A 24,942-nucleotide genomic window follows, 5' to 3' on the forward strand; every position below is an offset into this window, starting at 1 on the left:
GCGGACCGGGACATCGCAGAGGGGTTCGCCTCCTATTAAAGGGAGCTCTACAAAGCACCAACCTCCCCCATTGATACCACAATCCTAGCAGAAGTTACCCTTCCCTCTCTATCACCCGAACAAACTGCCCTCCTAGACACGAATATCACGGAGGACGAATTGTCCGCAGCCATAGCGGACCTCCAACCCGGGAAAACCCCGGGGCCCAACGGCTTCCCGGTAGAGGTGTGGAAAAAAATGGGTACAAACATAATTACACCACATCTATTAAAAATGTATGAAACTTCCCACAGCGAGGGATTCCTCCCACGAGACCTGAGACAAGCCACTATAGTGGTAATACCCAAAGCAGACAAACCCCCGGATAGATGCAGTTCTTACAGACCGATTTCTCTCATCAACACCGAAACCAAAATCCTAGCGAAAACACTAGCTAATCGACTCCAGCCAATTATATCCTCCTTGATTCACCCGGATCAATGTGGATTCATGCCACAAAGATCCACGCGCATGAACATACACCGATTACATACGGCGATAGAAAACGCGCCCACCATTCAGGGCCCACTAGGCCTGTTGGCGGTAGATTCTGAAAAGGCGTTCGATTCGGTACGCTGGGAAGCGATCTGGGAGATAATGTAAAGAATGGAGCTGGGTCAAACTACTGTATAAAGCATCAACAGCAGTCACAAAGGTGAACGGTTATACATCAAACCCCTTTGAAATAGGAAAGGGAACCAGGCAAGGATGCCCTCTGTCAGACATGATATTCGCGATAGCAATCGAGCCACTCGCGATACTATTGAGAGGCAATGAGACATGGAAGGGCTTCCGCTGGTTGGAAAGCTGGGAAGACAGGGTGTCTCTGTATGCTGATGACTTGCTTGTATATCTGTACGATCCAGTAAGATCCTGTCCCATAGTGACCGGAGTGCTACAAAAATACGGCGCCTTCAGCGGCCTACAGGTCAACTGGGCTAAATCCATCCTGTTCCCGCTAGGGCAGGTAGAACAGGCGATACCCCCACAATGCCCCTATCAGGTTGAAAGGGAGCAATTCAAGTACCTGGGTATACTTGTCACAAATAATCTCAATGACTATGTCCCCAGAAACTTACACCCAGTGATGACGAGACTCGCGGAAGATTCCCAACACTGGGCATCCCTCCCCCTGACGCTACTAGGCAGAGCAGCGCTCTTTAAAATGATGTCCCTGCCCCGACTCCTATACATATTACAAAATGCCCCACTTCACGTCCCCCCGAACGTATTCGGGAAAATAGATCAATCAATCCGAAAGTTGCTGTGGAATGATGCCCCCCCCCCCGCATAGCACTTGCCACGCTCCAAAGATCCATTTGGGCGGGCGGAATAGGGCTTCCCCGGATACAGACATACTATTGGGCCAGCCAACTGACAATCGTAAATGACCAATTGCACGGGGACAAATCCGCACCGCATAACCGCGCATTAGAAATTGACACTCCTGAAAACCCTGTCATGCAATATCTTTATAGGAAAAGGGCCCGTCCAAACATCTCCAATATGCAGACACACCTAACCCAAATCTGGACGGACGCACACAAATTTGTGGAATGGGGCAACAAGCTGTCGCTAGCCCAACCACTGTGGAACAAAAGAAATCTCCCGGGTGTATACAATCTCCCCAAGTGGCCGCTCTGGTCCCAACATGGAACACTAACAATGGGTGACGTCGTGAGAGAGGGCATCGTAATTCCATTCTCGGAGCTGGCGCTCAACCTCACACTTCCCCAAACTGAACAATATCATTATACTCAGTTGCAACACGCACTACAAGGCAATCTCCCTGATATGACCGCATTGCCGGAATTCACCCCTATAGAAAGGAACCTCTTCCCAGAGCGAATCACTCAGAAAGTGACGTCAGTCCTGTATAGTGTCATAACCTCCTTTGGCACGACAGAATTGCGAGCTCTACAGACAAAATGGGAGTCTGATGTGGGTACAATACTGCCGGAAGAATGGGTCATAGCTCTGATGTTTCCTAGGGAGGTAGCCATATCGTCAAGGCACAGGCTGATACAGTTAAAGATACTACATAGAGTATACTATCCTAGAGTGGCTCTCTACAAATGGGGAAGGATAAATGACCCAACCTGCCTGCGATGCAAGACAGGGGAAGGTACCTTCTTTCATATACTCCGGACATGCACACACATTCAGCAGTTCTGGGACGCTTGTTGCAACAAACTATCTAGAGTCCTAGGTAAGGAGATCCCCAGAGATCCTAAGCTGTTACTGTTGGGAATAGACGATGAAGTCGACCTGTCAAAATATGAAAAACTGTTTGTGTTCACCACTACCGCACTTATTAAAAGAAACATTGCTCACAAATGGGGATCGGAGGTGACTCCGAGTTATGGACAATGGACGACAGACGTAGACATCTGTGTTGCAATGGAGCACAGGGTATACACAGCCAGAGGATGTCCGGCCAAGGCACAAAAGGTATGGCAAAGATGGGAAGACGCCCACTGAAAGGTGACTCTGTATGAGCAAATAAGAAAAGAGAATGTGGCGCCCCTTGACATCCAGGGTACCAATAAAGCAGGGAAATCGAATGTAGCTCCTGTGAAGGGGCAGTGAACTCAATTTTGAAATGCTGTCTGTAATAACGGTGGGAAACAATCAATGACTTGTATTGACAGTGTGTTTATGTTGTTTGTTTGTTTGTCTCAAACCAATAAAATGTTTTATTAAAAAAAAACAAATAGTTTAGGTGCCGTTAATAGTCCAGAACATCCAGTTGCTGGATGGTCTTCATCTGTGTTCTGAGACCCCCCCCCCTCTGACGCTTGAGTTGTTCTGAAATGAGGGAGATGCTAGAGGTCATTCATGTCAAATAGTTATGCAATTCATCACCTAACAGTTTCACTGTAATCTGGCCATCACTTCTACTCCTCGATGGAAGTGTAAGAGGCGTTTGCTTTCGTCTTTCTGTCACTAGCTCGTGTGGGGTGAGGTGATGGTCTGAGCCGGGCTGATTCCTTAGGGCATATAAAGCTAGGGCAGGCAGTACAGCCATCCCTTTATCAAAGTCAGTTTGATTTTGGCAATCCTTTCTTTAAGGAGGCCGTTGAGTTCTCACATATTCCGTTTGCTTGCAGGTGATAAGCAGAAGAAAACTTGTGTTTAATATTCAATAGAAGCTCTATCTGTTTGAATACTTCATTAACAAAATGTGGCCCATTATGGGATTTCAGCACTTCACACACACCCCATCTTGGAAAGACTTACTGTACTAAATAATTCACTATACAAAGTGGCGTCAGGGTGTGTGCACAGACCTGCCTCGATCCACCTAGAGAAGGGACACAACACCACTATCAGGTACCTATATCAGTTACATACTTGGAGCATATCAACATAGTCAATATGTAAATGCTAAAAAGGACCATTTGGTCGTTACATCAGTCCTTGGTTCCTCTTGGGGGTCAGGTGTCACAGATAGTACTGAACACATCAAGTCACCCTGTGAGCTGTGCTATTGCGGGTACATGCATAACCCTGTACCTGTGAAAGGATCTCCTCCAACCACAGTGATACCTCCTGTTCTAGCTGTCAGTAGTTGTCCTGTGTTTGCATACTGTTGTGTCTGCATGGGGGCGTGTTTCGACTGCCCTTGTGGTGGATTCAGTTGCCCTTGCTCTGGCTGCTGTGTCTGAGACACTGTCTGATCTTGGGCACACCCTTCCCTAGTTTGTGTGCTATATGGTGGAGGATAAGCTGTCCCTCTACTTGAAAATTGTCCATTCTGTACATTCCCTTGGCTCCCACATACGCGTTCAATGTGCCCTGTCATCCCACAAGTCCAACATACAGGGGGAGCCCGTCTGACTAGTCCCCCTTGGTTATATCCTCCTTGGACATTCTGATTCTCATTCTGTACATTTTGAAACCCACATTGATTGTTTTGAAATCCACCCCTACCACTATAGCCCATACCTCTGCCTCGTGGCATGAACCCATTTCTTACTTGATCCATTGAGCGCTGATTATTCACCTGCAATGTACCCGCTGCTTGCTGCATTCCCACCCTTCTCTGCTTGTCAATACTGCCCCTTCTATGGTATATTTTGACAATTTCTTCTGAACTAATTTGATCTCAGATTTCATTGCCTCATCTTTCTTCTTGTTTTTCTCCTGCAAGCCGACAGTGATGCACTATCATCAGCTGTATTTCAGCCCATGGTTTTGCCTCCATTCAGACTTGTTTCTTGATTTGCCTCTGTACTTGCTTGGGCAACCCCTGACATAAAATGTGGTAAAATAATACCACGTTATTTTCCCCACAGCACACGCGTTTCAAGTTGCCAATGCTCTTGAATATCCTGAATGTAAGCAATAGGGTCTTCATCTTCCTTCATCTCAAGTGTCATATTGCATCCATATCTGATTTGTCAGGATACTGTAACTTGAGAGAACTCCACACATCTGCTCTGCAATTATTAAATGGCGTCCCATCATTCGCTGTGTTCTGTGCTGTCACACTTGAATAGCCTGTACTCCTCCATATGTCATCAGCTCTTTCCCCAAGAATGGCTGCTAAGAGACCCTTAATGTCCCCCATGGCTAATGTGTTTCTCCCTATCATTTTCTCTAACTTGTATATTCATTTCCTAGCACCTGAAGTCAAGCTCCGGAGCTTGCACCTTAAATTATCCTTGTCCATCTGTGCTCTTGCTCCCCCTTTTTCCAATAAGGGAAACTGTGTGAACTCTAACCCGAGGTCGGCTCCCATTGTCTGCCTATCCATGGTAGGGACAATTGTCCCTGTCCGTCTCCTTACTGTTAGCGACCTTAATCTGCTCACATTTGGCAGTGATTTTCTCTTTTCACTATACAATCATCCTCAGGGCCGCTCTGGGTATGTTATGGGATCTGGCGTCCTATCCTTAGGTTGCTCTAGATCTGACCATCTTACTTCCTTGTCAGTCCGCAGGCTTCCCTCTGGGACACATGCGCCTCCTCCCTCTTCCCCAAGGAAGGATTCTCTTTCCTCGTCTGACATGTCTAGTCCCCAACTAGTGGGACTCTCGTCCCCTTCACCCTTATCTAAGTTGAGTCTGTTTAAGGATAAGGCTTTGTGCTCGAGGCTAAACAGGTTTTCTCCTTCACCTCGTGATTGGAATACTAGGGATTGATCCCCCTTCCCTCGGCTTTCAGATTTGCTACCTTCCTTTAATTCTTGATAGGCTTTATCAAACCTGTCTCCAGTACTTCCTATATCAAAGTTCTCTTCTCCTAATACTACTCTAGATGCCCCTGCCATTGCTCCCTTTAACGGAAGGAACTCTTCTATTCTGTCCCATCGTATTGCAGGGCTTTGGTCCTACTTGCTCCTTTGCAAATGAGGCTATTATCAAGATCCCACTGTCTCCTTCTGTATTCTAATTATATATTTAATTCTCTTTGCTTTCTCGCCTCCCTTCTAATTCTCTCCTCCTCTTGCCTTCGTTTGTCTCTCCTTGCCCCTGCTCTCCTTTCTTCTTCTTCTCTTCGTCTATGTATTCTTTTGTTCCTCAATTTCTGCGTTTCCTCCTCCTCTCTCTTCCTTCCCCATTTATGCCTGTCCTCTATTGCTTTCTGCCTGTTGTCATACTTTCTTTGCTCCTCTACCCATTCTTCCTTTTTCTCTTGCTCTTCCTGATACATCTATTCTCGTCATTCCCTGCTCTTTCGTTTATGTTCGTCCTCCTTTTTTTGTTTGTTTTTGTTTTAGTTTTTTTTTTATCAGTTTAATTACAAACTTTTAAAATAATGTGAACATTACAAACTCCTCTCTTGACAGTTTTAGCAAGAAAGATCGCACAACTTTACTTGCACGCTCTTCAGATTAGTCCAATGCGACCAATTCCATTCTTATCTATTCCTCTCCTTCAACCATTGGTTGTTTTATCAACTTCCATCGTCTCATCCCTCGGATCGTTTAATTCCAGTTTCTTTGTTAGTGCTCCAAGATATGTCGTTAATGCATACATTAGTTGTCTATTCGAGCCCTCATGAAGTTGAGCCCATACGTCCTCCTTAGTTAGATATCGACTCCCCATGTTTGCGTTTTTAAGATGAATTTCTCTTTCAGGTTGGAAAGAGATGCAATCCAGAACCAAATGTTTTAAGGTTTCTTTTTGCAACCCACAAAATCGACATAGTTCGTCTTTTACCTCACTTCTTTTCCAGAGATTTAGTACTTGCTTTGTCTTGAATAGATTCAGATGAAACATGATGAATCGTTTTCTTCTGGTCGGACAAGGGAAGCATATGAAGTAATGTGGTATTTTATTCAACATCCTTGCTTCCGAAGGAGTATCTTCCATTCGCCTATATGTTGCTCTTAGACCAATCGCTTCGCACCAATCACATTCCCATAGTTTCTTCTTCACTTTGTTGGGATTCTGTAGTAGAGTTTCAGCATTTGGTCTGATATTCTCTAATGTTTTTTCACAATTTGCTTTCCACTGAGTGAAGATAGAATCTGTTGTAGACTTGTTTGGGCAGTTTAGTATTTTAAACTGGGGCAGATTGTCGGCTCCCAAGATCTTTCTATACAATGTTAGGGTCTTCCATTGGACTATCGCATTGATTGATAGAAGCCCTAGTTCATAGCGTAAACAAGCAACAGGAGCACCTTTTGGGAGTTGAAGAGTTCAGGGCCAAAAGGTGTTCTCACACCAGGTCCAGGTATTGAACGAGCAGCCTAACATTGTTTCAGCACCAAAGATTAGCGTCGGAATCGCTTTGGCTCTATAAAATTCTATCACCGGTTTTAAGCTGAATTTTCCGTATTTTCTGTTAATTGCCGCTGCTTGAGCCCCCAGCATCCTACACTTTCTCTGTATTTTTAGTACCATTGGTCCATCTGTTATATTGGAGTTTATTGTGACACCAAGATATTGAGCTTGAGTTACACAAGCAATTTGTGCGTCACCCACTGTCCATGAGTGTTTTTTTCCTGTTCGGCTTGTGGCTCTTTCTAATATCTCAGTTATATTTGCATTTATTACCAAACCGTTTTTGTCCATATAGTTTTTCAAAGCTGTCAGTTTTTTTGTAATCCTATTGGTGTTTGGTCCAATAGTACCATATCGTCAGCATATACCATATGTCCTACGTTTTGACCATTTATCTTAGGGGGAAAGGCGCTGACCTGATTCAGGTCTTGGCTGACATCAGCTGTTAGTAAATTGAATAGTGTAGCACCCAAGGGGCAACTCTGTTTTACGCCTTTTTCGATTTTTATCGGCGCTGATAGGGCACCTGCCGCGTTTAGCCTGATTTTAATCGATGTTTCCGAATAAAGTTCTTGTATTGGTCTTAATAAATGGGGAGGACAGTTCATTTGTGTCATCTTTGTTCATAATAACTGTCGATCAACGCTGTCAAAGGCATATGCCAGATCTACGAATGCTATATATACCTTTGTTTTGTTCTTTAAAGCTTCCATTTTCAGCAAATTGATCAACAGTAAATTCAGCGAACACCCTACCCCTTTTACAAAGCCACTTTGTTGGATATCTTATTGTCCTGTGCCCTTAATCCACGCTCTTAGTTGTTTCAATATTTGGGTAGCGAAGACCTTCCCAATCACATCAAGTAATGCGATGGGTCTGTAATTTTTTCGGCTCTGAACCATCTCTTTTTTTAAACACTGGGACAATTATTGCAGTCTTCCAAGACTTCAGAACTCTCTTTTATAGTTGGATGTTTTTAAAGAGAATGTAACAAAAATGTGCCCAGGCCTCTGGGTGTTTCTTCAGTTGCACGTTCGTTAAGCCATATGGCCCAGGCGCCCTTGAGCTGCTCAACTTTTTCAGATTTATAAGAATGTCTTCCTTAGTGATGTTAAGGTGCCACTCATCTATGTCATTTGTCGGACTCCGTCACACTTTTTTCTCGTTTCCTATCTTTTCTTTCTTGGATGTCTTGATCTTCTCTTTGCCTTACTTCCTCAATGCTTTTCCCATCTAGCTTGATTAATATCGGTCCTGCCATCCATTCGTTCTGCACAAGTGTTACCTCGTCAGCTTTATCCTTTTCTCCTTTGCATCTCTTAATCTCCCTTTCTATTTCTGTTGATACATTCGATCGATTGCTCACTCTTCTCTTCTTTATTCTAAAAGGTCTCCTCTTTTCTCTTACTCTCCTCTGGTCTATTGTCACTGCTATAAGCAGGCGGTTCGTATATCGGATTACTATACCCAGTCGCCATTTTTAGTTCCATTAAAGGATACAACCCTATATCTTCCGTACTAGTGCCTTTCACATCAGGCGAGGTAAGGGGTGCAGAGGGCTCAACACCTTCCTCCTTACACTGATTAAGTATCTACTCTTCAGGTGGCGGATCTTCCCTCCCTTCCTGGTACATCTTCCAGAGCTCTAAAATAGCTAGCCTTTTCTCCAATTTCTTCCCCGTGTACGCAGCGTGCAATTATGTGGTTATGTGTTGCAATACTGCTTTTGACAGTGATCCCCCTTGTGGCCACGCATGAACATCTTGGCTGCCGTACCTTTCAGCCATTCTGCACTATACTGTTTGAGCTTGGGAATGAGCTTTGGCAGTGTCTTACATAAATGCATCAGAGGAGTAATGCCTCCCATTGTGACGAGTCTCAATTGACTGTCAATACTTACCAGATTTTGTAAAATACCTTCACCACTTTTTCAATACTTTAAAAACAACAAATATGAACACGCTCCAACAATCGCCGCTCAAGCCTCTATCTTTTCAATTATCTATGTCTACCTCTGTATATTGGTACCAACCACTTCCCTAGATAGATGATATAACTCCTTGACTTTATCTCAATTCTTTCACAACTTTTTGTATCGCTCTTCGACACCTCTACTTAACATATAGTACACAGACAGACTAGTCGACTTTGCACATAAAAACACAGTGATCACCCTTTTTCCTCTCACCTCTAATTAAATACCCTGTCACAGAGTTTAACTCGTCTCCTTATATGAACCTGTTCACACGTAGCCTATTGACTCTCTCTGGAGTGTGAGACGACTTCTTCTGTAGCTCTCTTGAGCCAGGTTTATACACGCTACTCTCGATCTTCACACAATATTTCCCGTTCTCGTTACTTTTAAATTTACCACAACCTTGTCCCTTCATTTTCCATTCCCCTTACTCTACTCACCATTTGTATGTTAATCGACTCAAGGCCCTCAGTATTGTCGCCACATCCAACCGACCACTTTCACCTTCCGTCCGCAGAGCCCCCGCGGAAACCAAGCAGGGATTTCGTCAAAGAGGGACCCTGTTGGCCGTCTCAGTTCTTCTTGAAAGATTTCTATTCAGCCTCTCTCCGCAGGAAAACCTGCGATCTTCCAGCTAGATGACGGAGGATACTGATCGTCCGACAGACTGGGGACGAACTTGATGGGATCTTTTTGAACCATCCCACCTGCTATCATGTGAGCGTTAGAGCCCTTATTATTGTGGTAACAAATCATGCAGTGGATGAGAAACTGAGTAATTCTTACATCAAATAACCGAACCAACTCAGGAAGATGGCAACTTCAACTGTTTTATTATCAATTGTCTAAATCAGGGAATTATAACGAACATCAACGGATGTCGCACAAGCTCTCGGTGCATCATATAAACAAATGACATTTATATAGTACAAATTCGTCATACTACATGGAAAATAAGAAATACCTATGGGGGGTTGTGATACTCTCAAAGGGAACCTTTAAGTATACTTTCTATAAGGGGTTGATTTGTGGTTGGGTCTCTACAGTCAGGTGGACAACTCATGGCCACCCCTAGTGCAAGTCATCTTCAACTCATATTAGGCCCTTTGTTATATGGCGCTCTACAATTGGTTGGCATGCTTGTGCTCTTCTAGTACATTCAGCCCACTAGCAGCACGTAAGCGAAACCCCAGGATCCAGGAGGTGGACATGACATTACCTCTCTCCAATTAGCCCATCATCTCTCATCACCCATGCCCTCTGCCATGAAGATTGCCTTTGAACTTCGCCTTTCAAAGTATCCTTATATAGAATATAAGGGAGTGTGAGCACGCGCCTGACAACTCTATTTCCATCCTTGACTCACATGACAGGGGACCACAATTCGATCCATTTTACAACATTTAATTGTCTTCGATGAATAAAACTTGACACTCATGGTGTTCTTTCTTTGCACCTTAATACGAGATGATTTGGGTTCTCACGTTCTACATCTCCAAGAATAGATAACCAGTTCTTGGCTGCTTCAGCCCTGACATTAAGTCAGAGAGCCTTTCCAAAGTCTTCCACGGTCTTGGGTGATTGGCAATTCTTTGCTGCGACACAGCCTTCAGCCCCTCTCCATGGGTTTAAGCTTACTAAATATGTGACACTGATGTCCAGCTTCTATATACTGCTGGCTTCACTTAGTCTACTTGCGTTACTGTGTATGTACAGGTTTAGAATGGCCTGTATTTTCTGCAGTGCTCTTCACACATGCAATCTTCGTTTCGCATATGAAAGGTTACTCGATTCTTCGTCATCAAATTTTATAGAGTTCATACACTCTTTTCTTCATCCAGTCTTCTTAGCTCCTCTTTCTCTCATTTTCATATTCCTTTAGGGACTTCCTCCATGAGATTATCATCTCCTCAGGGATACATCTAATTGGGTCCTCTTAATGGATACCGTTTCTCAAAGATTCTACATGGAATAGTTGTAACCGCTGGTGTCACGCATGGCATATAGACGTGAAGGGGGTGGGACTTCCTGTAGGGGCACTTGGCTGCTCCTCTACACACCTCTGTTATGAATGATACCAGGTCAGTGGCAGCTGTAGATTTTGTCATGGATGGTGTGTTGTTTCCCCTGAACTTACATGAGTCGCAGAGTTTATGGAGGGAGCCTGAACCAGTGTCAGAGGATTCAGGGTGGTTTTCTCCTCCTGAGGAATTTGTTTAAATAATGGGTGAAAATTGTGCTCTTTACAGTGCAGGTTTTGATAGAAAACATGGTAAAAAGCCATACAATTAAAAATTGGTTCTGTGAAAATATCCTGTTGATGGGTACCAGGTCAGAGAGTGTACAGGGGGGCATTGTTCCAATTATGGCAGCATTGCCAATCTAAAGCACCTGTTTATGGGGCCTATGCCTGTGGCGTATGTTAGCATTGCCCTATGAAACACATTTTGGCACTGCCTGTGACCATATATGTCAGTATTTCCACTGTGAGACACTTTCATGATGGTAACCAACATATATGCCAGCACTTCCACTGTGCAGCACGTGTTCATGGTGCCAGTGTTTATCAACTATGCCAGAATTGCCTTTAAAACATGTTTTCATGTTGCCTGTGATGAAACACATGTCAGTATTGCCACTGTAAAATACTTTCATTTTAGTGTCCTTTTCATATTTGCTAGCACTGCAAATGTAAAGCACATGTTTATGTCAACTGCATCTGACATATTTCAGCACTGGCCTGTAAAACACTTTACTTTATCATCCCCAACCATATGCCAATATTACCACTGTAAAACACTTTCACATTGATGTCCAGAAGATATGTCAGATTGCAAAATCATTCAAGGACAAGTCTCTGACAGGTCTCTCACAATTTATGGTGCTGGTGCCACACACCCTAACATTCAGTCACATACACTCTTTCAAGCTCTTGCGCGCATAAACAAACACACACTGTAAAAATAAAAATAAGTACCCCTTAAACGTGGTGTAGCCAGACTCCTCGCACTCTCCGGTCTAAGGCTCCAGTCAGTCCACACCAGTAATGCAGGTGGTAGACACTGCAACATGTGGTCCATGGGAGGGGGCTTAAATAAATAAAGGCACACACTAAAGAGTTCTTGACCAATTGGGCAGGCAGGATCAGGGGTGGAATGCTACCAGGCAGGCATTTGGAAAATGTAAATGGGTAAAGACAAATATACCACTTTAGAGCCAACATGCCACAGTCAGTCGCTACTCTGCTCCAAGCTCCAGCCGAATCAAAGTTCAGGGACTGGGGATTAGGAAATGCACCACTGACTTGTTGCCATGCTTGTGTTACATGCCTTGTAGTTGCAAAACATGTGGGGCCTTCCTAACGGCAAACTGCAATGCGAATGCAAGTATGGGGCTAAGCAATCAGTGAGGGGTGCACTGAGAGACATGGAGGGGACATAAGGGGTAACTGCTGCACTTAACCCCTTGCCCCTCCAATGTTTATCTCACAGGTCTTACATATCCCTTTTTAGAAGAAAAAAAACACCCATCACACAAAAGCAGACCATGCCTAAAGGCTTCCTGTTGCTAGTTCACGCCAAGATGTGCTGTACCATAATCCCATGTAAACTTGGCGCTATGGTTGTGGTGTCTTTGAGGTGCCAGTGGGCCATCAGAAGCATTGTACAGGGCAATGGACTACAAATGATAGGCCCTGAGTGTGTGCCATTGTATAACATGACCTGCCATATCATGACTTAACATAATATTTCATAATGCAGGATGCAAGGCATAAAAGCTGTAGAAAGAATTGTGTATATGGACAAAAACAACTACATGCAACCTCCAAATTTATTAGTTATTGAGTGGACGTCTGGGCAAATTATGACAACAACCCCCCCTGTCCCCCACTGCCCCTAATCAACAACACATCTTTACATAGAAGTCCAACACCGAAACAACACATGACAGGGTGCAACATGTGCACACGCCACTGGCGAGCAGACCTGGGGGAGCCAGGGAATTCCTGGGTAGGGCCCAGCTGGGGGTCAGGACTGGCTCTAGGAGCCCACCACGGGCTGAGCCAAGAGCATAGCCATATAAATCCAGAGGGTGGGCACCTGTGCCACATTTTGTTTGTTCTTTTTATGTATTTATTTCTGTTAGGCAAGATTGTATGCAGCACCGTGTGGGAGACTGCACCAGCCTTGTCCTCTTGGCAATAGTTAACCCAACCTTTGGTATAAGTCTGTACTACACCGGTTGGTAGAGTGACTGAGCAGCCAGGCTTATCTCAAGAGGGGTCCATGTGAGATGTAGGGTTATTACACATATTCATAGTGACAGGTATTCAAATCAACACTTACACTCAGTGTTTTCTAGTAAAATTATTATTCATTTATTTATTTAACAGTCGGTTTTAAATAAGCAATCTTTAAAAAGGGCAACGTGCAACAACAAAAATACACTTCATAACACGTTCTCAGAATCAAGATAAGCAAGTTGACATCCGTTAGAGATGCTTCATACACACTTCCTACACCCTTCTATATATAACTTTTGTACTTCTGTACTAAATGATATTTAGCCTGTGAAATGTAATGATGTTTTTAATTTAAACTAAATATGTAATGTATGTAATGGTTTGCTGTAAACCAAACACCATAAAAAAATAAAAAAATATATCACTTTCGTACTTGGTAAAATTCTGAGGTTGTGGAAAAGGCAAGGTTAATGGAAGGAAAAAGGTTAACGGGTTCTCAGAGCATGTGAGCACTTTTAAAATCTCCCAATGAAGTCTAGATAGAAACTTTGCCCAGCAGTAAAAACCCAATATATCGCCTATGAAGGACAGAGGGGCGGTTATAATCAAAGTCAATGGGACAGAAGAGTCTGAAGGGAGCAGGACAGCCAAGGTCACTTTGAACAATGGCTATGGAGCTGATGCACTTCTTAGATAGTACAAGGTCTTGCACAAAGTTAGAGAGTTTGTTGTAGGAAATCACTTATGGGCCACAAGCTGTTACACTTGTGAAAAGTTAAAGCAAGAATAACTCTAGAAAGACAGCTACTGCAAATCTCAACTGAGACAAGCAAGCTACAGACAAGAGGCTAGTACCCGTTAGTCAGCACAGTATTTTAGGTTTGAAGAAGAGGATCCAGCTGGCTTCTATCCTGGTTGCAGACTTGCAGATCCTGGGTTGCTGGGCCTCAGTCGTGGGGGCAAGAGGGAGGTTGTCTGGAGGACTCCTGCACAGCAGTTCAGAGGTTCAGTTCAGCAGCACTTCGCGGTTTCAGCTACCGGCAAAGAGCACCACCGCGGATCTTGGCCACTAAATGGGCTACAGCACTCTGGTGAGGTGACTCTGGTGAGCACTCTGGTGAGGTGACTCGAGCTTGGGTCGTCCTGCTTCGGGTCGGTCCTCAGGACCTTCCTGGAGCTTTGGTCCGGCTTAAAGACGTTGCACTCGATTACAGATTTCTCGACCCCTGGCACTCGGTTCCAGAAGCAGCAAAGAAGTACAGCCAGTTGGGGAAGGTCTTCCAGCAAGGTTCATCTTGGGGTTAGTTGGTACCACCAACCCAAGGGAAGAAGTCGTCCCTTCTCGAGCTTCTCTAGTCTATTAGGAAAAGCCGTTTCAGCACAGCAGCAGGGCTTCACCGGGCAGTTAAACGGTGCAGGAGGATGCAGCAAGCTTATCTTCACAATTCCTTCATCGGATGTTTCGTCTAGTGGTCGACTCTGTCTTCAGTTCCTAAAGCCTCACCTTTTATGCAGTGTCTCCCATTCATGCACAGCCTAGCTGTCACTCACACAGCAGGGTGGCTGTCCTGCAAGGACAGGCAGCCAGCCAGCCAATCAGCACTGGCTGCATTCAGGTAACCAAGGAGACTAAGGACAATGAGTTTTGGGCACCTCCCTCGCTTCCTGCCCTGCCAGACACACAGGAGCCAGAGGTTTCGCGTAGAGTAAAACCTAAGAAAGATCTCACAAACAGAAAATGGCGAAAAAAGGATATGCAGTCATATAATTGCAGCAAAAATGTCACCTGTACAAAAAATTGCGGCAAAAATGCCAAAAGGGTCACCCATGGGTGCTACACTGCAGCTGAGGATTCAGCCTGCGGTAGAAAAGCACAATGGTAGGAAAATTAAACCACTGCCACCAGCCATATAAAGTCGTGAGGGTAACATCACATTTTTTTCATGAGTAAGTAGGAAAAGGGGCTACTAAGTAACCCCCCCAGCACTCCACATAAGATGGGGTGTGCTGGACCTAGGAAGCGAAAAGGCAAGTAAAGTCAATTTCACTTTACTATTCTTGGGAACAGTAATCCTCACACGAAAAGGTATTTGAACCTTAAGAGAAATGTAAAGGATTTCTCTGTGAAGCTGCAGTGAAGGTGCTGTGTGTGTGTCACCATACACAAGGTAGATGCCTAGGGAGTTTGTCAGGCTCCAAAAACAGAGGAAACACATAATCCAAATCAGATCAAAACACATGAGAGCAAGAACAAGGCCTCACTAACTCCAGGGTTAAAATGCCAAAGTCCTAAAGTCCAGCAAAAGAGCTCGGGGTCTCGAAAGAGGGAGAAATTTAGCACTGAAATGAAAATTCTCCCAAACAATTTCCCTTTTGCCTGCGCCATTGCAGCCCTTTTCCCAGACTACAGCGGTGCGGGTAAAATGGAAAAAAATGCACAATTAGGAAAGAAAATAATGGCGTCTCGGGTGCCGCAGGGAGGGCACCAGGACCACCTTTATTTTTCTTGCCCTTATTGTGTTTTTTTTCCGATTTTGCCCACGCGCTGGAGCCCTCTTCCCGTACTGCAGCGGCGTGGGCAAAAATCGAAAAAAAATACACAATAAGGAAAGAAAATAAATGGTGGCCAGGGTGCCTCGGGGACGGAAGTGAGGAAGCCATAGGGCGGGGAGGGTGAAAGGAACGTAACGCTGTGGTATAGTTAGGCAGGTGCGAGGTCTCCAGTCTCCTGTAGAGCCATTATAAAACAACCTTAAAGACCCGATAGGATATAAGGGCAAATGCCCCGCCCCTCAGCCTCCCTTGTGGGTGGGCCTGCACACAACGCTGCTTTTTATTCATTTTCCTCCTTCGCCATTCCTCGAAGAGATGTGAACAGGACACTGCTCAGCTATGGTGGAGGCAGTGGCGTCCAGGGGTACCGGCCCTAAACGAGGGTCGGGCTGGAGCCCCCGTTTGAGACTGTGCCGGCCCAGGCCTCGCCAGGCTCGCCCACCTCTACTGGCTATTGATATGTGACTCTTTGCGATAAAAAAAATTGTGTGCTATGTGAGGGTACAGAACAGAGGTGGCGAGTGATTTTGTTATGGGCGGCTAGTAGCTTGCAACTTGAATTTTTCCCCTTGAAAAGGAGGAACATTTCACGGAGGGGAGGTTTTGCACAATAGTGCAACAGGAGCCAGTCCCCACTGGTGCAATTAAAACCAATTAAAACGGGAATGAAAATAACCCACTACAATTTCAAGAATGCAAAGTATTACAAGCCTTTGTTTTACATCAGAATTGGGTTACATTACAGTCATTATTTAGTAAGAAAGTTAGAAGGCCATCCAGTAATGTGTCTCTACACTTTCGATTCTGGGACTTTACGATTTTACATTTGCATTTCAAATTAAGGAAAACTACAAGTCCCAGAAGTCAAAGCAAAAAAGATTGATTGGCCTTTTGACGCATGGCCACGGGAAACTTGAGATCTCTGTACCCTAAAAAAAAGTATTTTTTTGTGTGTACAAATATCAGACATCATGCAAATACACAGAGCAGCTTAACAAAGGGTATTTTACTTTTTATTACAGGAAGGGGCATATTTGCCAAGTCACGAGAGCTCTCCTGCAGCCTTTCAGATTGAAATTCACCATAATCTTTCCAATCAGGGGTTAACTAGGCATTTCTTTATTTCTTTATAAAGCACACAAACACCCAGGGGAAGGGGCATCGCGGCGCTGTTACCGTGGGGAGGTAATTGGCAGGCCCTTATTAAGTAGTGCAGCAAGTGTCCAAGCCCCCGTAGGGGGCGCTAGAGGGACATGCCAAATAGCGGGACGCCCCACTGGCAGCCCCCATCCCCTTGGCAGGAGGACCTCCTCATCCCTCCTCCGGGAGGAAGATCGGCCTAGGGAGTTACGCGGTTTCTAAAATGTTTAAAGGCAAAATATCTGCACCTGGTATTAGCGCATGGCAATTGGGACACCTTGGGACGGCTGCTGCGCTGCATGGTATTAAGCTGTTTTTGTTTGTTTTATTGATTGGTTGGGAAGGTTCAAACATGCAATGGCGGCAGCAGGAATTACTGAGCATGTTTACAGCCAGGGATTCGCCCAGGGACGGTCGCTGTGCCACGGGGCATGGCTTTGTTTTTCTATGTTACAAGAAAACGAAAAAATGCATAGGCTGAGTAGTGGGGGCGCCCCCGTCGCTCTTATTCCTATTACCCTATTCCCCCGAAAGAATAGTACAGACAGGTTTTTGTTTGTGGAAAAATTATAGGCCGTAGGCTTGTTTATTTTCTACAGAAAATAACACCAAATAATAATCATAACAAACACAGAATAACACCAACTCGCTTTTTGGGCACTTTGTGTCCAGGGGTTGTAGATGCCCAGCCTTCTCCTCGGCTCGTCTTAGTTACCCTGGGGCATCCGTTCCTGGACACGTGCCGCCGCCTACGACTTTCTACTACCGTGTACCGAAGAAAGTACTCGGCGTTCCTGTTCCTTGTTCTGTCTCCTTTCCTTGCCTTTTTTTTTTTTTTTCTGCTGGGTGGGTTGGGTGGCAAAATGTTTCCTTCTCCCCCTTTTCCAGGCCTTAGGAGCTTACCCGAGTGAGGTGAGCTCCTTGCCTGGTTGTGCCCATCCTGCATTTCCTTGGGGTACTTATACCCCCCTGGCCCTTTGTTGTCCCTCTGGGGGGGGCTGGACTTCCTCCTGCCCCCCTGTTGCTTTCCTCACACCTTTCCCCCATCCGTGTGGGGTTTCCCTAGCAACGCTGAGGGTGGGGGCGCCGCTTGGCTGCCCCTCCCCTTGTATTTCGCGCCGTTCTGTTTCCCCCACCCTGCGCCTAACCCCCCAGGCCCTCCATCGTGCCGTACTTTGTACTGCACGAGGCCTGGGGCATAGGCTGAGTAGTGGGGGCCCCCCCGTCGCTCTTATTCCTATTACCCTATTCCCCCGAAAGAATAGTACAGACAGGTTTTTGTTTGTGGAAAAATTATAGGCCGTAGGCTTGTTTATTTTCTACAGAAAATAACACCAAATAATAATCATAACAAACACAGAATAACACCAACTCGCTTTTTGGGGACTTCGTGTCCAGGGGTTGTAGATGCCCAGCCTTCTCCTCGGCTCGTCTTAGTTACCCTGGGGCATCCGTTCCTGGACACGTGCCGCCACACCTGAGTGGGTGCCGCCTCGGCCGCGCTCAGGTCCCCCCAAAAACGCGCTCCTAACTGCATCCTCGCGCTGCTAAGGCTCTGAGAATATTATCTGAAAATTGTCCCATCCCTTAGCTGGATAGGTTTAGGCCGTCTTGGTGGCGCCTCTCCGGAATGTTCTGTGATAAGCCATGCTTTATACACTGGGGCCCTGTACTCCTACTATAACTTTCCACTGCCTTGTTTAGCTTTTTCCTTGTAATTTCAATGGCCTGCATCCTGCGCGCCCCGTACCAGACTCTGCGTGTAAATATCTCAGAAATGTTGGTTTCCCACCAGCAATGAGCTATAGCCCTTGATGACTCGCACATGTTGCGCATCAATCCGCCCCTATCTGTTTTGGCCAGGTCACTACCCCCAAGGTGCATTACCCAACCCCCCCAACTTTCTTTGCGCCTTTCGCTCCCAGGCCTCTTGCCCATGCTGAAGTGGCTTGCCCCTGTTCAGAACGGGTGGGTCCCAAATTCCGCTGCATCCCACCCTGCTCTTGCAATCTTGCCCAACCCCTCATTGCATTCCTTATCTGTGTGCTACTTGTTGGGTCCGTCACCCCGGCCACCATTCTGGTATATGCGGCCGCAGACAAATGTGCTGCTGCCCATCTTTTCCTTTTACCCTGGGCCAATGCTTTTTTAACAGCAATCGCCCCTGTTGGCCATTGACATTTTACCTACGTCTTGTCCTGTTTACGCTATCACCTATTTACCTGCTTTTTGTACTGCTTACCCGTTATGTACGTTCCTGTCCTGATTCTCTTTGACTCGCCCTGGTTCCTTTGGTTTTACCTATTTCTCGGACCTCTTTGTTGCTATTTCCGCTTCTCCTCCCGTGGCACCCATGCCTTTTCGGGTGTGGGTGTTAATTTCTTGCCATACACCTGGCCATATTTACCTTTTCCAGCCAAACCTATGGCTAACCCTTTCCTTATTTCCTGTGCTCATTCGTGGAACCCATGCCTTTCCCGGTATGGGCGTTATTTTCCTGCCAACCCGTGGCCATATTTTCCTTTTCCAGTCGGCCTTGTGGCTAACCTTTTCATTATTTCCGATGTTTCTCCGGGGAACCCATTCCTTTCCCAGTATGGGCGTTATTTTCCTGCCATACATGTGGCCATCTTTTTCCTTTTCCAGTCAGCCTTATGGCTAACCTCTTAATTATTTCCGGAGCTTTATTCGTGGAACCCATGCCTTTTCCCGGTGTGGGTGTTATTTTCCTGCCATCTACGCGGCCATATTCTCCTTTTCCCGATGCTTTATTCGTGTAAGCTTAATGGACACTTTGGCATTTCCCCTTTCCTGCCCTTCCTCTTGTGCTCCATGCTCCCAGCTATGCTTTTCATGCTATCTCCCCTGCCACCCCTTTTGCACCGTTGGTGGTCTGTTCTGCCGTCCTCTTTGTGTCCCCTATTGACTGCCCCACAGGTTCTGTTCCCCTGACCTCAAATGATTCCTTGTCGTTATTATCGTATCCTGATGTTTGTACCTGTCTTTGCTTCTATCATTATTTTCCCATTATGCCCAAATGCTTTGTAGACCTTTAAGACTTTCTGTTGGTATGTTACAAGTGACACCCCGTCATCTGTGTATTTCTGCAATATAACAATGTACAATCTTTGGAAAGCCGCCCTCCCCTTATAACAGGGGTCCTTGCTACTGGTGCCCTTTTAATGATCCCTTCTCATCCTCCTTCATGTCCTCTACTGCTACATTTTGACCTCTCTTTTGCCAACTCATTAATGAAAAAATATCAATGCATTTTTTTTTTTTTCTCACCATGTTTTCTCCTTCACTTTCTCATCCATATACCATGATTGCGCCTTCATGGACCGGCCTTGGGCGTCCTTAACGACTGAGGGCCTGCCATATTTCGCCATTACTGCTTCTGCCCCTTGTATTGCTACAGTGGTGACCCCTCCCGGTGTCACCGGTAAGCTGGTGGTCGTTCCCTGGAGAATAGACCCTGGCGTACTTCCTTGTGCCACCCTCTGTCGTATGGGAACCCCGTTGCCCACTGGTCCAGGCCCCCCTTTTCTGTTCGTTATTGCTCACTACTCCCTTCCTATTCACTCATGCCTTTAAATGGCCCCCCTCTTTACCTTCGCTACTTTTCGTCTCTGAAGACGTTACCCCTTGCCTCTTGCTTCTTAACCTTCCCTCCACGGGTTCTGGGCGACTTACCCTGAACCGTGCTGCATGCTTTTAACCTTTTTACCAATTTTCCCCCAACTCTGTTATCTCTTTTCACCGTACCTTTCCTTTGCCTCCTCAACGGCGCCTCCGGCTGCTCCTGTGCCCCTCTTGGGTCTTCTCTCGGCCTCCTTTGGCCTTGTGGTATTCCTCCTTGCTGCTGCTGGACTCCCTTAGCAGCAAAGGCGACCTTGCCCTTGCCTTTTCATCCTTATTCATTACATCCAGCACCCATTGTGCTCCATGCTCCAAGGTTCTGGGCGACTTACCCTGAGCCGTGCTGCATGCCTTTCACCTTTTTAGCATTTTTCCCCCAACTCTGTTATCCCTTTTCACCGTATCTTTCCTTTGCCTCCTCTACGGCGCCTCCGGCTGCTCCTGTGCCCCTCTTGGGTCTTCTCTCGACCTCCTTTGGCCTTGTGGTATTCCTCTTCGCTGCAGCTGGCCTCCTCTAGCAGCAAAGGCGACCTTGCCCTTGCCTTTTCATCCTTATTCATTACATCAAGCACCCATTGTGCTCCATGCTCCCAGGTTCTGGGCGACTTACCCTGAACCGTGCTGCATGCCTTTAACCTTTTCACCATTTTTTCCCCAACTCTGTTATCTCTTTTCACCGTACCTTTCCTTTGACTCCTCAACGGCGCCTCCGGCTGCTCCTGTGCCCCTCTTGGGTCTAGCATGTTCTTATGTGGCTCCTGCGACTCTTCCGCCACTTCTCTTGCCCTCTTCTGTCCTTGGGGTACCGCGGCTTCCCCGTTGCTGTCCGTGGAATCCTCTAGCAGCAGGGGCGACATTGCCCTAGCCCTTTCTTCCTTTTGCATCACATCCAGCACCCATTTGGCCCCATGGTCTTTTTCTGCCTTTTTGGCCCATGCGCTGAATTCTTGCGCTCTTCTTGTTCTTTCTTCCGTCATTCCCGACTTTTGCCTCTTCTGGCTTTCCTGTAGACTTGCCTTCGCTCGCCTTGTTCCTCCTGTATTGTTTCACCGGGCCCCTGTCTGGCTTCCCGTGTTGCCTGTTCCGACCGTTGTTCTAATTCGGCACGTACTGCCCCTTTAATGCTTACTGCTGACTGCATTTACTGATTGTGCCACGGGTGCTTTTAAAATATGGAACGCTTCACGAATTTGCGTGTCATCCTTGCGCAGGGGCCATGCTAATCTTCTCGGCGTGCCTTTCCTTTCTTCAGGTGCTTAATTGTCTCCTGGGCGAACGCTGCCCTAACCAGCTTGATCTCCTAAATGCGGGCTTCCCCGGCAACCCCATACTGATTTTCGGATCCACCGTGCCTGATGCGGCCCGTGATATCACCCTCGACACAGAAAGGAGAGAAGTCCCCATGCACACACAGGGAAAACAGGGGCAGCCTCATCAACTCGGTCCCTAATATTTACCTCCATTCGTTAACTTTCCTTATTTTACTACATGCGCATGGCTACCAATAACACCCTTGACTCCCACTTAAGGCCAGAGGGCGCTACCACTCCCATCCTCACTCCTAAGCACTCCAGGAGCCCCTTTCCCACGACAGTTTTAAACAAGTGCTAGTCACTGGTGCGCCCATGGTGCCGTGGTCGCAAAAGGGGGCCTGCCATCCAAGCAACATTTCCATCAAAATACCTGCATAGCGGCCATAAACCGCCGTGGCCGCAAGAGGGGCATGCCATCACAGCAACTGTGTCATAAAATGTATGCATATCGTCGCGCAACATGCGACACCATTCTTAAAACTCCCCTACCCCCCAGGCCCTCCATCGTGCCGTACTTTGTACTGCACGGGGCCTGGGGCATTGTTAGTTGGCTCCCTCTCGGAGCTGTGAACTGACCTGACGCTGCCCCCCCCCCACCCCCCATGCTCCTGGTCTGCTCCGTGTCGTCCTGCTTCCAATGTGTGCACTGAACGCACACTGCGCTGTCAATTCAGTGACTGGCCTGTTTTACGTTCTCGTGGCAGCATTCGATCCTTGCCAGCTGCTGCCTCCGTGCGAAGCTGAGGGTAAATCGGACTGGTGGATCTGCTTTGCCTGTCCTTGCCTCCGGCGGACGCTGCGGGTTGTCCGTGTGCCTTTTTCCTGCACACCGTCTTTACTGCAATGTCACGAACTGCGGCAAGGCTGGAGGGGTTGGAGGGGTTGGGACGATGTCCGTCCCTTCTGTTTGTCCTCTACGTCAGGCGCGCTGTTCAAATTGTGGAGCCTGCGGTATTTCTCCTCCTGAGATTCCTCTGCTGATGGTGGCGGGCAATGTGCTGCGGCCGGAAGGGCTGCGCCGAACTCGGTCCTGGTTGGTTCTTGGGTAACTGGTGCTAGTGGCTCGCCACAAGCCAGGCCGTCGCTCGCAGCACTCTATTCTTTTTCTGGCCACTCGGCCGACGCAACAACTTGTGAAGCACCCGATCACTGCTGCAAGTATTTCGCTGCAGCCCGTTTTCCCTGCCCCGAAGCCCCAAAGCATTCCCAGCGCATGCTCCAACTGCTGAACCGGCTCCTTACCGACCGCCCTTTCATGGCTGCTACGAAGTTCCCCCTCGCTGGAACCCGCGCCACAACTGGAAAACTTCTTCCTCTCGGTCGGAAACACTGCACGGCCTCCCTGCTCAGCCCAACTGGAAAACGTCCTCTTCATGGTCATGGACTGCACAGCATTACCGCCACTGAAAACCATCCTCGTCAGTCAGGAACTGCAGCAAACGAAACCTGGAAAAATGAAACAAAATCCACGATCCGGTGCCTGCTGCCCGCGTAGCTTCCTGGTTGCTGCTCCCCGCCGCGATGAGTCCTTCTTTCCTTGCCACGCCGCGCTGCTCGCTTTCCCGCAGAGGCAAACTTGGTCCTTTAAATGAAGGAGGTAACGAAATAAGCCCGTAGAGGCAAAATGTTTCCTTCTCCCCCTTTTCCAGGCCTTAGGAGCTTACCCGAGTGAGGTGAGCTCCTTGCCTGGTTGTGCCCATCCTGGATTTCCTTGGGGTACTTATACCCCCCTGGCCCTTTGTTGTCCCTCTGGGGGGGGGCTGGACTTCCTCCTGCCCCCCTGTTGCTTTCCTCACACCTTTCCCCCATCCGTGTGGGGTTTCCCTAGCAACGCTGAGGGTGGGGGCGCCGCTGGCTGCCCCTCCCCTTGTATTTCGCGCCGTTCTGTTTCCCCCACCCTGCGCCTAACCCCCCAGGCCCTCCATCGTGCCGTACTTTGTACTGCACGGGGCCTGGGGCATACGCCCGGGGTCAGCCGCTGTGCGGCAGTAGGGCTTGCACGCCGGGGAAAATATCCAGTATGGTAACCACTGTGGGCGGCAGGGGTGTTGCTAGGTCTGTAAAAGATCCGGGGCTAAGCTAATGTCGGGACTGTCGGGACTTGGGCCTATCTACCCTATTGGTTGTAGTGCCTGAGCTTTTATCCAGGGCTACAACCAAAAGACCCGGGGCTATAGCCCCCTCAGCCCGCCCCTAGCAATGCCTCTGGTGGGCGGCTTTCTATGCACGCACCTACCCCCCCCCTCAGAGCGCTTCAATCCGGGATTTGCTATCACCTTTTTGGGGTGGTTCAATGAGCCTTGTTTAGTGAAGCCGGGTGTCAAACGTAAGAACGGTATTATTTGGAATCAGGACGACACGGAACAGTGACAACATTTACTATTTAGCCGCACTTGTTTAAAAGTTGCATGAAAACGATTGCGTGCAGCCACCGCACTGCGGAAGGTTTCCCAAGCATAGTAGTGTTTTTCACAACAGTTGTGTTCTTGTATGCACTATGTTTATTAGGGGATTACAGTGTTAATCAGTGTGGTTACCGCTTGGGGAATTAACTGGAAAGGAGGCTGTTGCGCTCCATGCAACCGCATCTCAGAGCAAGTTGGGGGGAGCGTGGTATAGAGGAGAAAAGAGAGAAACACTGCAAAAAGTGGTTTGGTTAAATGTTGAAGAGATAATTTGTTATTTTGTACCATAAACAGGTTTATAGGCCACAGGGAAAGAGAACCTGTGTTGCAAGGAGCAAGGTACGGTGAAGAGAGCAGATTGTGGTTCAGGGTGACAATTTGCAATGCAGTTAAACTTACAATGAGGGAGCCATGGTGGCATGGCAAACTACTGGGAGCTTGTATTAACTTGCCAAGAGAGGTGGGCCAATGATCCAAGGCAATCTTCAGCAAGGAATCCCATAGCAGGGATTACTAGATATTGTAAAACCAATAGATTTGATTCCTTGGACCGCAGTGGGGCATTACCAGTGGCTACTTGGGCATAATAACACATGAATTAACAGAGATTTTTTTTTTTGCTCAACTACAGGTTTCTCATGTCTTCTTTAGGATCACCAGACATGTTTTCCGGGATTGATCTCGTTTTGGACACATTGTTAAAATGGATTTCTGAACTCTGACCTGGTGGGCAGAGGTTCAGAAGGCAAGCCTAGTTTCTTGGAACAGGATAACCTCTGGACAAGCCAGAGCAATCAGGGTAGCTATGGCAGGCAGTCAAGACTAGACTAGGTCTCAGGAAGGGTGAGGGTGACTGAAGGGCCTCAATGAGCACACAGAGCACGGACACTTACAAATTACC

General features: G+C 47.0%; 1 protein-coding gene and 1 pseudogene across 8 annotated transcripts in view; both read right to left on the minus strand.

The window, feature by feature from the left end:
* Positions 1-24,942, minus strand: part of C3QH19orf38 (chromosome 3q C19orf38 homolog) — a 415,371-nt gene that overhangs the window by 375,246 nt on the left and 15,183 nt on the right. The window lies entirely within an intron of this gene.
* On the minus strand, positions 21,490-21,555 carry LOC138448210 (U6 spliceosomal RNA; annotated as a pseudogene).

Source organism: Ambystoma mexicanum, chromosome 3q (assembly GCF_040938575.1).
Source record: "Ambystoma mexicanum isolate Mex_15411 chromosome 3q, UKY_AmexF1_1, whole genome shotgun sequence".
Taxonomy (NCBI): domain Eukaryota; kingdom Metazoa; phylum Chordata; class Amphibia; order Caudata; family Ambystomatidae; genus Ambystoma; species Ambystoma mexicanum.